A 15,577-nucleotide genomic window follows, 5' to 3' on the forward strand; every position below is an offset into this window, starting at 1 on the left:
ATGCCATGTATATGTGAGTTGTTAGATTTGTACAGAGTTGGCCAGCAAGAGAGGAAATACCCCATCAACATGGGTCCCTTACCCTGAGCGTGGTTTGAGTTCCTATACTTCTGAAGTGTTCCTTTATGTTCTTCACTGATGTGATTTAAGTATCCAGAATGAGTGGCAGTTTGTATATGCTTTTTCAAAGATGGATATTTATACAAAGCAATTATTTTAATTTAATGGTTCAATACATATTCTCTTCATAATAGACCAGAAGTGTAATCAGGTTGATTCCTAAATTGATGTGCTGTTTGTTAACATTATTTCATCTCTTCGGTGGATTATGAAAGAATATAAGGGTATTCTTTCTTTACCTTTTCTACACATGTGTAGAAAAGTCATGTCCAACTCTTTGTGACCCCATGGACCATAGCCCTCCAGACTCTTCTGTCCATGGGATTCTCCAGGGAAGAATACTGGAGTGGGTTGCCATGCCCTTCTCCAGAAGATCTTCCTGACCCAGGAATTGAACCCAGGTCTCCTGCATTGCAGGCAGATTCTTTATCATCTGAACCAGCAGGAAAGCGCTCATTTATACTTTAACCTCCCACCTATCCCCAACCTAGTTCCAGCTCTGATCTTGGTCAACGTAGGCTGAGTACCAGGATGAAGCAAATTAGAGGAAGGGAAAAATCACCTCAAGGGGCACTCCTGTGCAGTTTTCACCTATTCCAAAGTAGTCTAATGAAATCAGAGCTTACAGAAACTAGAAAGATTGCTTTAGTTCACCTCAAAGTTTATTTAACTTACTGTTGGAAATGTATTATGTATGACAATATTCAGACCCACTAAAATACAGAAGTAAAAGTAAGATTTAAAATATTTTCATCTTTCTTTCTGCATTACTCTTTATTTACTTTTGACAATACATTTCAAGAAAATTTCAAGCCCTGTCAAGCAGCACAGCTGATAGAAACAACCCTCATTTTATGTGTAAACCGAACGAGAGTAATAGATATCTCATTCATTTCTTGTTAAAATTGGTTTGTTTTATTGTTTTCTCCCTATTTCCTCTCCTTTTTTCGAGACATATTTTGATTAGAAAAATGTGGCATTAAAGTGAATAACAATATTCCTTGGCTTTACAAATTTAAATCTTGCATATGAGAAACTGATCATATAGGAATAAAATAAACCAGTGATGTTTTTATTTTCTTTTATGAATTTTAATAATTCTTTTGTGATATTTAACATACATTCCTATTTTCCAGGCCTGTTTAATTATTCAGTAATATTTTTATGAGTTACTGTTGTCTTATTAATAGTAACAAAGGTCAGCTTAAATGTGGTAGATGGGTATTTCCCTCCTTCACGGAACTGATTTTTGCTGAATTCTTCCTGGTTGGGATTTCTCCTTTTCCATCCTAAGGAATGCATGATGGTAGCTTGTCTTATTGAGTTCCCCAATCTTTCCTGCTCTCCTTTTAGCTGACAGAAATCTTTCTGGTAGGGGTGATTTTAGGATCACTTTGCCCCTCCTGTCTTGGAGAGCGTGCTTAGTTCTTTCTCAGGATATCCATTCCTCTGCTCAACAAAATATACTCTAGTTGTTTCCAGAAATGTTCCATTAAATGAATATCACATTGCTAATTATGGTTATTTGTATGAATAAAAAGATCCTTAAATGAATTGTGCTTGAAAAAGCAACAAAAACTGAGGGTTGAGCTCTTTTTGGTGAAAGAAAACCTTTGTTTCCAGTGTTGGGTAATCATCTGAAATATTAGAACTACTCAGAGATTAATGGAATTAAAAATTCTCAGAGATTCTTACTGTTAGATAGACAATCTAATTTTCATTTTGAAGTGATTTTAGAGAAATTTGAATTAGTGAGGATTAATTCCTTAAATTGCAGCCATGAAATTAAAAGATGCTTACTCCTTGGAAGGAAAGTTATGACCAACGTAGAAAGCATATTAAAAAGCAGAGACATTACTTTGCCAACAAAGGTCTGTCTAAGTCAAAGCTATGGTTTTTCCAGTAGTCATGTATGGATGTGAGAGTTGTACTGTGAAGGAAGCTGAGTGCTGAAGAATTGATGCTTTTGAGCTATGGTGTTGGAGAAGACTCTTGAGAGTCCCTTGGGCTGCAAGGAGATCCAACCAGTCCATCCTAAAGGAGATCAGTCCTGGGTGTTCATTGGAAGGACTGATGTTGAAGCTGACACTCCAATACTTTGGCCACCTGATGCGAAGAGTTGACTCATTGGACAAGACCCTGATGCTGGGAAGGATTGGGGGCAGGAGGAGAAGGGGATGACAGAGGATGAGATGGTTGGATGACATCACCAACTCGATGGACATGGGTTTGGGTAAACTCCGGGAGTTGGTGATGGACAGTGAGGCCTGGCGTGCTGCGATTCATGGGGTCGCAAAGAGTCGGACATGACTGAGAGACTGAACTGAACTGAATTTCTTAAATTTAAGAAATGAATATTAAAGCTATGTAATGATTGTAAGACCTGTACACTTTTGTAAGAGTAGAAAATTCCTGAAATTATATTGCAAATATCATATTTCCAATATTTTTGAGATTATCCTTAGTGTCATATAAATATATATGCCTTTAAGAGGAAAACAAATGGAAATACTGGTATATAGCTGAGAACTCAGTTATTAATATTAAGCATGAAGAGACATTAGTTTTATATGAGACCAATTAGCTACAACTACAAGAATAACTTGATAATCTTGATGCTTTTCACTCTTCATTGTTACCTTTTTTTGTTAAATGTTATTGAGCTTTTTTTATTGGTTGAGGTTGTATGTGTTCCATGCACTATGAATTTCAAAACAATTTCTATTTATAAGTGATACAATGTTTAATTTGTCATTAGTTTGTATGATGTCAAATACAAGTTTAAAAGGGCTTCCAGTCTTGGCTATATAATTTTTTCTGCTTCACATTTTTCTCCTTTTAAGTTTATATACAACATTTTTCTGGTTGAAAGAGCCTTTTTTATTAATTATGTAGTCAATACTTTTCAGCTAATAATGGATAGGTACTTAGAATAAACTGGCAGCAGTAAAGGTTAGTAGACTTATGTAAGATTTTCCTGTGGGGTCCCGGGAGCCCAAAGTATTTATTATATGAGAACAAAGAACCTTAAAGTTAAAGGTAAGTGACTTTCTTTATGATATGACTAATAGGAGACCTGTAAAGGAAAAACAAGGAGAAAACCATCCATCGTTTGTTTCTAACGAGGCATATTATAGAATCAGTTTTCTTTCTCTTCAATCTTTTACACTGAAAGTCACATATTTCCTCAGATCTTTTTGAAAAATCATGGCCAGTTTGGATTACTAATATTTTCCTAGAACCCATTGCCCCTGAGGAGTGTGTCATTCTTTATGGTGTTGGGTAAATTCGTAGCATTCATATCTGATTAAGTTTGTCAACAATGTATTTTAAGGTCATTCATTTCTTAATCAGTTTTTTGCTTTTTCTTCACCTCTAACCTCGAGGAAGCATTAAAGTATTCATATAACAGGATTACAGTTCCAGTTTCCTAGCACTTATCTAATAGAGTACTTAATTATTACCAAACTGCAAATACTAATATAAGAATTTATCATAATACTGAACAGAGGATTAGCACATGTTCTTTGTCATTACAAATTTTAAAAGTTCCTTTACCTTACTAAAAATTTTGTTGAAAATGCAGAGGAATTCAAATTATTCGTTTAAAAATGGAAGCAATATTCCAATAAATCACATATGTCTAATCCCTAATCTTTCATTTGTTGATTGGTTTGTTCATTTATTCAGCTAAGAAGTAAGTGGCCATGTCTGTATCACATATAACTTGAAAATATACCTTAAGCTTTATTTTGTCCTAAGCTTTTTTGAAATTGTGTTTACTGAAAAGAGTAAATGTTCAAAAGGCCAAGAAGCACATGAAAAGATACTGAACATTTTAAGTCATTAGGGAAATGGAAATTAAAATCACAACGAGATTGTACTTTATACTTACAGTGTGGCTGTAATAAAGATAGTTGAGTACAGGTGTTTATAAAAATGTGGAGAAATAAGAACCCTCATACTTTGCTGGTGGGGATTTAAATGGTACAGTCACTTTGAAAACCTAAAAGTGAAAGTGAAGTTGCTCAGTAGTGTCCAACTCTTTGCGACCCCATGGACTGTAGCCTACCAGGCTCCTCTGTCCATGGGATTTTCCAGGCAAGGGTACCAGAGTGTGTTGCCATTTCCTTCTCCAGGGGATCTTCCCAACCCAAGGATCGAACCTGGGTCTCCTGCATTGCAGGCAGACACTTTACCCTCTGAGCCACCAGGGAAGCAGTCACTTTAGAAAAAAATTTGACAGTTCTTTATGGTGTTAAACGTAAAATTACCATATTACTTAGCAGTTTCACTCCTGCTGTTTACCCACGAGGAATGAAAATGTGTGTGCACCCAAAAACTTGTACATGAAATTTCATAGCAGCATTTTTCATAATAGCTCAAAATTGGGAACAACCCAAATGTCTATCAGCTAATGAGTGGATAAATGAAAAGCGTATTTTAGACAGTGAAGTATTATTACACAGTGAAAAGAAGTGAAGTACTGATACTCAGATCAGAGGTACCATATGAAACTCATTTTTTTTGGTGAGGAAACTAAGGTTATATAACTTATAATGTAACTTGAGAAAGATGAAAACTCAAGTCAGCTTGACTTTAGAACACTCAGTCTCTACACTATGACGAGTGGTTTGTTGTTTTAAATCATTATCCCCATTTGTCTTTCTCTTTTTTTTGTGGCCAGACTTTTTGTAAGAGTGATCCTTCTCGATGTCTCATTTTACTTGCTTACCTTTCTTCTCATGTGGAAACAGTTTAGCCACCATTGATCGCTTTCTTTCTTTTTAAATACCTGCTTTATTGAAATTTAATTCATATACCATTAAATGTATCCTTGTAAAATGTACAATTCAGAGATGTTTAGTATCACAATGCTGTCTGAAGGCTGTGTATTATGGGTTGTTTCTCATTACTTTTATGTTGGATCTTTCTGTGGTATTTGCATTTGCTGACCTCTCCCTTCAGAATATTCCTTCCCATTCACTCTTGGTCCCATTCTCTCATTCTTCCCCTACTTACATTCATAATTGTTTTATGGTCTTTGTGGACTTTTCTTCCTTGACCCACTTCTTCAGTGTTGATTTTGAGTTCCTTATAATCACTAAGAGGCCTTGTGACTCCAGGAACCACTTGTATTGGTATATGGCTCACAAGTGCCTATTTCAGTCATTTATACCATACATACTTATTGTGCATTTATTGTGTGCAAGGCTCGATTTAGGCCCTTGAAATCTATGCTATCATTGAACTTGCCTTCTATTGGAAAGAGTTTTGTCTTTTCCAGAATGTTATATATTTGAAATCATACATTTATAGTTCTCTTCAGATTGGCTTCTTTAACTTAGTAATGTGCATTTAAATTTCATTCATGTCTTTTCATGGCTTGATAGCTAATCTTTTAGTACTGATAATATTCCACTGCCTAGATGTACCACAGTTTATTTATCCAGTCACTCACTGAAGGAACTTCTGGTTGCTTCCAGGTTTTTGCCAGTTATAATTAAAGTTTCTATAAACATCTGCATTTTTGTATGGGCATAAGTTTTCAAATCCTTTGGGTAAATAATGAGTGTGATTGATAAATCATATGATAAGAGTATGTTTAATTTTGTAAGAAACCTCCAAACAGTCTCTCAAAGTGGCTGGATCATTTTGAATTCCCACCAGCAGGAAATGAGAGTTCCACTTTCACATCTTCACACCACCAGTTACACACCTCAATCAGCATTTAGTGTTGTGCGTGTTCTGGATTTTGGTCATTCTAAAAGTTGTATAGTGGTATGGCATATCATTGTTGTTTGAATTTGCATTTTCTTGATGACAGATGAACTAGTGCATTTTCCATATGCTTATTTGCCATCTGTATATCTTTTTTGTGAGATATCTATTAAGATCTTTGGCTCATTTAAAACATTTTTTTTTGAGTTTTAAGCGTTCTTATCTTTTAGATAACAGTCCTTCATTAGATATCTTTTGCAAATATTTTCTCCCTGTTTGTGCCTTGTGTTCTCATTGCCTTGATACTGTCTTTCTCAGAGTAGAGGTTATTAATTTTTAAGTTCAACATACTAATTATTTATTTTATGGGTCATGCCTTTGTTGTTTTATCTAAAAAGTCATCATCATATCCAAGGCCATCTAGCTTTTATCCTGTATTACATTCTAAGAGTTTTACAGCTTTGCATTTTACATGGAAGATCTGTGACCTATTTTTAGTTAAGTTTTGTGAAGGGTATAAGATTTAAGATCTGTGTCCAGATTCAGTTTTTTGCCTATGGATGTCCAGTTGTTCCAGCACCATTTGTTGAAAAGATTGTCTTTGCTTTATTGTTTTGCCTCTGCTCCTTTGTCAAAGATTCGTTGACTTTACTTAAGTGAGTCTATTTCTGTGCTCTCTGTTGTTCCATTGATTTCTTTTCTTTAATATTACACTGTCGTGATTACTGTAGCTTTATAGTAAGTCTTGATGTTACCGTCAGTCTTTCAACTTTGTTCTTATTTAATGTTGTGTTGGCTATGCTAGGTGTTTTGCCTCTCTGTATGAACTTGAGTATGAGTTTGTTAATATCCAAAATTACCTAATGGATTTTGGTTGAGATTACATTGAATCTATAAATAAAGTTGGGAAGAACTGATATTTTGGCAGTGTTAAGTCTGCACACCTTTGACTCTATGTAGTCCTTACCCTTTAGTCAAATCAAAGACAAAACCCTTTAAGTTATTTTTTATAAGGCATATCAATCATTTTAATTTTGTCCCCTGGTTTCCACTGATTAATTTATTCATCTCATCTTCTTGCTACCCTTTAAAACTCAAAATTCTAGGAGTTTCTTGAGAGAAATGTATGATAAGGCTTTAATTCTTTTCTGACTTCATGAGGGCACTGCTTAGTCCTCTTCCTTGCCTAGCTTTGGCTGCCTCTGTTTAAGTAACTGATAGAAAGACAGTATGTGGTACTATAGTCCAGTCAGAGAGATGTGACCTGAATCCCAGATTTACTGATTATTAGTTGTATGGCTTCAGACAAGTCACTTTATAACCCCAAGACTCATTGTCTTTTTCTTGAAAAAGGCAAAAGCATGCTCATCTGTCAGAGTTTTAGTGTTAGAGATAGTTCTACAGTTTCTATTAGGCAGTAGTCACTCAATAATATACTCTCTTAGACCACATGCTTCAGGAAATCAAGAGACTTAACTAAAGTCTCTAATTTTCATTAGGGCTCTCTCTTTGTGGTGGCTCTGTTTTGCCAAATGTGTAATGTCATGTGTCTACCATTACAGTGTCAAAATAAAGCCAAAATGCATACCTTCTCTGCCCTAAAATTCCCTGTGCTCCACCTGCTCATCCCCTCTCCCTACCCAAACCCTTGGCAGCCACTGATCTTTTTACTGTCTCTATAGTTTTGTCTTGTCCAGAATGCCATATAGTTGGAATCACACTGTAGATAGCCTTTTCAGACTGGCTTCTTTCACTTAGCAATTGAATAAATGGTTTTAATGGAGTCAGTGTCCAGATTCTCAACTTTTACACATTAATTTCTCTTAATATTGATCTGGCTCAGAGCAATGCTTTATTCACAGCAGTCTTTCTCTAACTTTACAAAAGAAAGGCATACACCTATCCATCCCAAATCATACTATGGTGCATTGTAACTGGGATCATAGAAAACTTAGCAATTAAACAATTTAATGTCTTAGATTTTTCTTGTGGAAAAGTATGAACATTTTTTTGTTGCAGAGAGGTTTAGGGTGAAATATGAAAGAATTTTAGTTACAAAATACATTATGTAAGAATTCTCTGAGGAAGTGAGATGGAAATAAAGGTTGATAAAATAGTAATGAAAAATTTTCAGCTTGAAAGAAGAGTCTATTCGTGTATTTTTAAAATGCATAACAATTTTATGACCCTGAATTTAGGTTCTATTGCATATTCTTAAAATAGTTGATAGAAGTTTTATTTTAAAATGTTTAAAATGTCAGTATTTCCAATAGAGTGGAAATTAAATTCTTTTCAAGTACATATTTTACCACAGGTGAAAAATTGTAGGCATTAACTTGATAATGTGTTAATGGTTACATATTTTTCAAAACTCTTTTAAGGGTGTGTGAATAAAAATAGTTGAAGACTACCCACCTACTATATAAAACCCAGTTTTTTAACCTGGTATATATAACCCTTCATCACCTTTCTTCTTCTAGTCCTTTTTTTTTTTTTTGTCATTTAACCATTTCCTGCTTTACATTCTGTGCTCCAGTAAAAGAGAACTTAGAAATTCCATATCATTTTTCCCTTGTCTCCTTGTCTTTGTTGTGTTATTCTTTCTCATCTTTGTCTCATTGCTGTCTACTCATTCTTTTTTTTTTTTTAATTTTTATTGGAGTATATCTGATTTTGCATGTTGTTAGTTTCGGGTGTACAACAAAGGAAATCAGTTATACATATACATGTATCTACTCTTTCATATGCTATACACTATGTTATTATTAGTTTGCTTATTTTATATGTAGTCGTGAGTATGTGTCAGTCCTAATCTCATCATTTATCCCCCTCTCCTTTTCCCCTGGGTAACCATAAGTTTTTTTGCTGCATCTGTGACTCTTATTTCTTTTTTGTAATTAAGTTTATTTGTACATTTTTTTTGTTTAGATTCCACATGTAAGTGATAATAACGTTTATCTTTGTCTGTCTGACTTTACTTAGTTTGACTATCTCTTGGTCCATTTGTGTTGCTGCAAATGGCATTATTTCATCCTATTTATGGCTGAATAATATTCCATTTATATATGTACCACATCTTCTTTATCCATTCACCTATGGGTGGACATTTAGGTTTCTTCCATGTCCTGGCTATCATGAATAGTGCTGCAGTGAATATTATTGTGTTTGTCCCTTTTTGAATTATGGTTTTCTCCAGGTTTCTGCCCAGGAGTAAGATTGCTGGATTATATAGTAGCTCTCTTTTCAGTTTTTTAAGGACCCTCCTTACTGTTCTCCTTAGTGCCTATACCAATAGCATTGGTATATATACATTGGGAATGTACAGTCCTATCCCCAGTGCAAGCATTCCCTTTTCTCCCTATCCTCTCTAGCATTTATTGTTTGTAGATTTTTTTTGATGATGGCCAGTCTGACTTGTGTGAGGTGATACTTCATTGTAGTTTTGATTTGCATTTCTCTAAAAGTTAGTAATGTTGAGAATCTTTTCATGTATTTTTTGGCCATCTATATGTCTTCTTTGGAGAAATATCTGTTTCAGTCTTCCACCCATTTTTTGATTGGATTTGTTTTTTTTTGATGTTAAGCTGCGTGAGCTGTTTGTATATTTTGGAGATTAATCCCCTGTCAATTGCTTCATTTGTAAATATTTTCTTCCATTTTGAGGGTTGTTTTTTCTTTTTTTTATGGTTTCCTTTATTGTGCAGGCCTTTTAAGTTTAATTAGACCTCATTTCTTTTATTTTTGTTTTTATTTCCATTAGTCTAGGAGGTGGATTGAAAAAGGTCTTTGTACTGTTTGTCAAGTAGTGTTCTGCCTGTGTTCTCCTTTGATAGTTTTATAGTATCCAGCCTTACTTTAAAGACTTATTTAGGTCTTTAATCCATTATGAGTCTATTTTTGTATATGGCATTAGTGACTGTTCTAATTTCATTCTTTTACATGTAGCTGTCCAGTTTTCCCAGCACTGTTTATTGGAGAGACTGTCTTTTCTCCATTGTACATTCTCTTCTCCTTTGTCATACGTTAGGTGACCGTAGGTGTGTGGGTTTATCTCTGGACTTTCTATTTTGTTCCATTGATCTATGTTTCTGTTTTTGTGCCAGTACCATACGGTTTTGATAACTGTAGTTTTGTAGTATAGTCTGAATTCAGGGAGTCTGGTTCCTCCAGCTTCATTTTTCTTTCTTCAGTTTGCTTTGGCTATTTGGGGTCTTTTGTGTTTCCATACAAATTAAAAATTTTTTGTTCTAATTTTATGAAAAATGCCATTGGTAATTTGGCAGGGATTGAATTGAATCTGCACATTGTTTTGAATAGTATAGTCATTTTGACAGTTTTGATTCTCCTAATCAAAGAATGTGGTATCCCTCTTCATCTGTTTGTGTCACCTTTAAAGTCTTGATTGAGGAATTTCCTGTGTCCCCTCACTTCATACTGGCTCAGATTCTCATGTGCCAGGCACCCTTGCTGCCCTCCTAGTTTGTATTAACATGCTGTTTTGTCATTAGTCCCTCCCCTCCTCCAACTCCCCCATGAAATTGTACTGAAAAGTCTCAGAGTGGGAACTGTGTTTCATCTTGGGCTCCTCAGCACTTAACTGAGGGGCACCTAACTCCTCAGCACCTAACATATACCTCTCCTGGTATTAAGTTAATTTATTGGGCAAATATTGATTATTAAATGAAGCAAGGAAAAGTAGATTTCAACTGTTAGAAAGCTAATTCTTGTATTTAACTTTTTGGTACGGATAGTCAGTTACACTGTTAAAAACTATTTTTGTTTTATGCTGATTATTTCTCTAGCTGTAATGTTTACATTTACTGATAAAGCTTTTGGTAAGATTTCATATGAAAATCAGGGTTTGAACCTAAAAATGAATTTAGGAACCTTTTTTGTAGTAGAAGGAGCACTGCATTGTGAGCAATAGAGCAAGGACTTCTGGTTTTGGCCCTGCCACAAACTTGGCATGTGATTGTGTAAATTAACCAGCCTGGAGGTGACTTTTCTCATCTATCAAATGAGTAAGGGACCAGATATTTCTTAAATTTCCTTTACTCTTTATTTAATCGAGATGACATTTCAATTAGGTAAACATGTGATTAGTCTCAATGAGAATAAAAATATATGCTTAATTTATTTTCTAATTATTCATACTGTGGACATTATATGTGGTATAGTAGATGATGGTGACCTTGTTCATATCACCTACAAATTATACAGTCATGGGTTAGATTTTATCCTTAATTAAAAAAAATTTAAATTGTCATCATTGAAAATGTAGAAGTATTTCATGTCATATGTTGACTCATATCATTTCCAGATTATATTTTAGCCTCTTTCACAAAGTACTTAATTTGATCTGATTAATACTATACTTGCCTGTGCACTTCAATCAGTCTAGAAATGAATTTATTCATGTTGAAACATTTCTTTGTGGTCAGTTACTCAGTGCAGCCGTATTCAATGAGAAGCAATATTAAAAACAATTGCAAAAATACTCTCCTACGTCTTTTGATTATTCATAGTATGTAGTAATTCAGTTTTATAAATCTTGATTAAATGACATTAAGGTATGACTGTTATAAAGGGTTTGAAATCATATTGTTTGGCCAAAACAAAGGCAGTATTTCCTTTCTTGGCTTCCACTCCATCCAGCCCCCCTTTCCTCCACCTGCTTGAGGAAAACTGTATTTCTTCAGACAAACCTCATAATTGCCCTTCTGTGCCTGATTTGGGCCTCAGGAAAGGCCCATAGCATCTGTAAAGCTGGCAGAAAAATGGTATTTCCAGGCAGGCACAGGGTTGCTGGGTAGTGAGCCAATCCACAGCTTTGTCTGAGCAGCTGAGAACTTTGCTGGAGTATTACCACGGTGTTCAGTAACACGGACCTGTGCCACGAGCAAGTAAAGCACTGAGCAAGTGTCAGGGTCAATATTTATAGACCACTACGTAGCTGCCTTGCAGAGAGAGAAAACGAGAGAGAAACACGCACGCAGAGGGCAGGGAGAGAAAGACTGTACTGGAGGGAACTTTAATTTCCCATTTTTTTCTTAAAACATTCTTTTTGATTGTCAGGTTCAAACTTCTGCTGAATCACAACCCTTTTCTGTTGAGCTATGACAAGAGAGGAAACAAAAAGTTAAACAAGCAAGCCTGTCATACGTAGAAGGTAAGTAATTAGCCAGCTCAGTCTTGCCTTTGCTCGTAAACTCCATCTCCCTTTTGGCTGCTCTACATCAGTAAGCAAAGGGCTGTGTGACATGTTAAAGCTAATGAGGAAAGGCTGCCTGCTGGTTGAGAGTGTTCTTGGTGGCAGTGAATTGTTGTGTTCTGCTCTTAAGAATATTATGTAGGTTCAAAATGTACTACAGTGTCATGGGTGGTAGGAATGGCTCTTGAACACTGATTCCATGGTGTGTCCTCTCAGTAAATTTCTGTGTCTTCATTCTCTCAGACTTGAAGTCTTCTGATTGGTAGATTTGTGTTTACTTTTTATATTGGTATTAAAACATGACTGTTAGTAAGTTTATAGTGGATGCTGGTTTAGAAATGGAATAGGGGAAAAATTCAGATGAATGGGTGAAGATGTTGTTGACTTTGTGAAAATGTGTAGACTGTGAATGTGAATGTGAGATGTGAGAAACATAAGGTCTTTTTAAAAGAAATCCAGTGTCCATTCGGTAGTGAATGAAATAATGACTACTTCTGGGAATAGAGAAAAGCAGAAGTGATGAAAAATCAGAACAGGCTTCTTAATCCATGATGCAAAGGACTCAGTATTTAGGAGAATTTCTCTGCTTGTCTAAGTGACGTGCTAGATTGGGTCCTCACAAAATGTGGTTCTCTACTAAAGACATTAAGTTAACATCCCCTGCTCCACATCATAGTTGTTTTTTTTTTTTCCCCCGTTTTCATCACAGGTAGCACTTTGACACGTGATTCTCTGTGTGACTAGTGCTTTTGTATGTTCACTTATCATCATTGTTTTGCATATCCCACATTGACATTAAAAGCAGTGTTGCTAAAAGGGACAGAAAGTACTTGTTTTCTATGTGTTTTCTGATTTAGGACACCCATGAATTGATACGCTTGTGTTTTATGTCTATTGCACATGATTTGGAAAGTAATATGTTGCTTTACTGTAGGTTTGGCATTAACTAGATGAAACTTGTCAACCAACAGATTGAAAATTTCCCTGTTGTTGGTTTTTCAGTTGTGGAAAAACACTAGTGTGGTATTTAAAAATTTTAGGTTGGATGATAGATGGCGGTTACAGTTCCAAAGATTTTTTTTTGTATTACATAGATAAGTTAAAAACAAAAATAACATGAATGCTGCAGTAAAGCTTAAACTGCAGACCAGTAGAGATACAAGAAAAAGCTAATACTCTGGATAGGTTTTGTATTAGAGTTAATATTCAGGAACCAAATCTTCTAAAACTGGATAAACTTATGTCCAAAACAGTAGGTGGAATATCTTAAGTAAATATCTTAAAATGAAGGCAATAGTTTTAGAGTATCATTGCTGTTGAATCACAGTAAATTTTAAAAATAATGCAAAATGCTTCAAAATCAGTTTTACTAATTCAGATGTGCTTTAAGGCTAATCTGATATCTAAAGTTAAACTGTATTTGACTTTCATTTAGTGCTTGTTTTAACCTCTGCATCAAGCATCTTTTTTTTTTTTTTTTTCTTTTTAAGGTATTGGCTACCCTTTTATTAATGAGTTTATGTATACTTTTGTCAACAATAATGTTTATTTTGAAAATGCAACCATGGTTGATTTAGAATGGGTGTTTCTCAAAATTCTCTTTGCTAATACCTTTGGGTAATAATTCTTGATCAAGACTGTAATTTCAGGTCTTTAATATCTTTTACTCATTCATTTTATATGTTACATAGATAACATGATAGTCAATCAATGATAATTGACTTCTTAAACCTTTTAAAATTTGTTTTATTTTTATTTGTTCTGGTATCTTGTTTCTGAAGTACCCTATGGAAACTTTGGTCAGAAAGCAACCTAACAAAATTACTACAATAAAATAAAGTTTTCCCTTTAATCAAAAGAGGAAATAGAAAAGTGTGGTATAGATTGACAGTGTCTAAGATGGGATGTATATTGGTTGAAGGCTGGTTGAGCATTTTAAAACTTGAAATACTATCTCAATATTATTTTTGACTTTAATGTCAATCCTAATATTGGTTATTTATCATATTTGCAAATAACATTTCATACTTAAGTGAAAGCGTTAGTCTCTCAGTCGTGTCCAACTCGTTGCAACTCCATGGACTAGAGCCCACCAGGCTCCTCTGTCCATGAAATTCTCCAGGCAAGAATACTGGAGTGGTTAAGCCATTCCCTTCTCCAGGGGATCTTCCCGACCCATGGATTGAACCCAGGTCTCCCACATTGCAGGTAGATTCTTTACCATCTGAGCCACCAGCCACCATGAAATGGGGAAGCATTTCATACATAGACATATTATAAAAATGGATAGGATCTTTTGTATTATGTTTTAACTATATGTTGAAGCAAAGTTAGTGAATTTAGCTTGAAATGTTAATGTAGCCTTCTCTCACTGCCCCTACTGTCGTTTGCTGTACTCCTGGTCCATATGCAATACTACCTTTAGAGGGATCCATCTCCCACCATGATGAACTCTCTACTTTCTTGCTAAATCCCTCTCATCCCTGGCCCTCTTTTGCTCATAGGTAGAGGTCAGGCTTCTTGGCACAATGCGTCCCTTCTTCAAGAGTCCCTTCTTGATCTGGCTGCTACTTTTGTTCTATATTCATCTTTTGCTGTTCGTTCTGGGCTGTTTTCCACATCTCTCTTTTCTCCATGAGAGTATTCCTTCTCCCTCTGCTTTATGCTCCAACATTATTGAATATCTTATATTTCTAAAGCAATCCATACTGTTTTACTCCTTTCTGGAATTGTTTATGTTTCTTCTTCTGTCATGAAACACCCTCTTCCTGGTCTTTGCCTTTCAGCCTCAATGAAGTTATCCCTTCCCAGATGCCCTGCTGGTCCACTGTCAGCCTCTATGGTCTGGTCTCCTGTGCAGACCATGGCCTCAGCACTTCTGCAAAGTCAATGTTACAATGTTTTTGTCTTCCCACATGAGTTTGTGAGCTATGTACATAGCCAGTTTTTTAAAATTTATTTAACTTTTGTAGCAGAATTAAAGTTAATTCCATTTTTTCTTATAGCAAAAAACTTAAACAGTATTATTTAGCATTTAATTTACATGAACTAGGAAAATATGAGAAACCCAGCTGTCAAATGTATTACATTGTGGAAAAAACGACCTCAAATATATAAAAATGCACAAAGCATTAGTCTTCCTCCATTGCTGCTTAGAAAGATGCGGTTGTTTCTCAATTTACAAAGAAGAATCAGGACAGTTTACATTATTAAAAATTTTGCATACAGAACACTGCACTTGCTTATGTAGGAGGGCATTCTCACCAGCTTCTTCTATATGCAATTGAATATATAATTTTGTATGATTTTAAAATGAATTCTTTTGTGTTCTTCCAAGACCTAATGTAAAACAGATACTCAAGAACTTGAACTAAGGAAAAACTTTATCAAATTTATTTAAACCCACTTTCTTTATAGATTTTATTTTAATGTAATTTAAAACCTTGGTTAACTGAATTGAAGGAAACGCCTCTTTTGAAGTTGGTAAATGCTTTTGAAACAGTAGCAATACTTAAATTTGTTTCT

General features: G+C 35.0%; 1 protein-coding gene across 14 annotated transcripts in view; it reads left to right on the forward strand.

Moving 5' to 3' along the window:
• BMPR1B (bone morphogenetic protein receptor type 1B) overlaps window positions 1-15,577 on the forward strand; it is a 420,588-nt gene that overhangs the window by 249,606 nt on the left and 155,405 nt on the right. For 11 of the 14 annotated variants that reach the window (XM_081595579.1, XM_081595667.1, XM_081595584.1 and 8 more), the window contains one exon: window positions 11,917-12,010. The exons of 1 other annotated variant lie outside the window; for it this stretch is intronic. The gene's annotated coding sequence lies outside the window, so the exon portion shown is untranslated. Of the gene's footprint in view, window positions 1-11,795; window positions 12,011-15,577 lie in introns of those variants that run through there. 2 more of the 14 variants (XM_081595614.1, XM_081595644.1) reach the window with 2 other exon arrangements.

Source organism: Giraffa tippelskirchi, chromosome 1 (assembly GCF_054371585.1).
Source record: "Giraffa tippelskirchi isolate mGirTip1 chromosome 1, T2T-mGirTip1v1.2.pri, whole genome shotgun sequence".
In the NCBI taxonomy this organism is placed as follows: domain Eukaryota; kingdom Metazoa; phylum Chordata; class Mammalia; order Artiodactyla; family Giraffidae; genus Giraffa; species Giraffa tippelskirchi.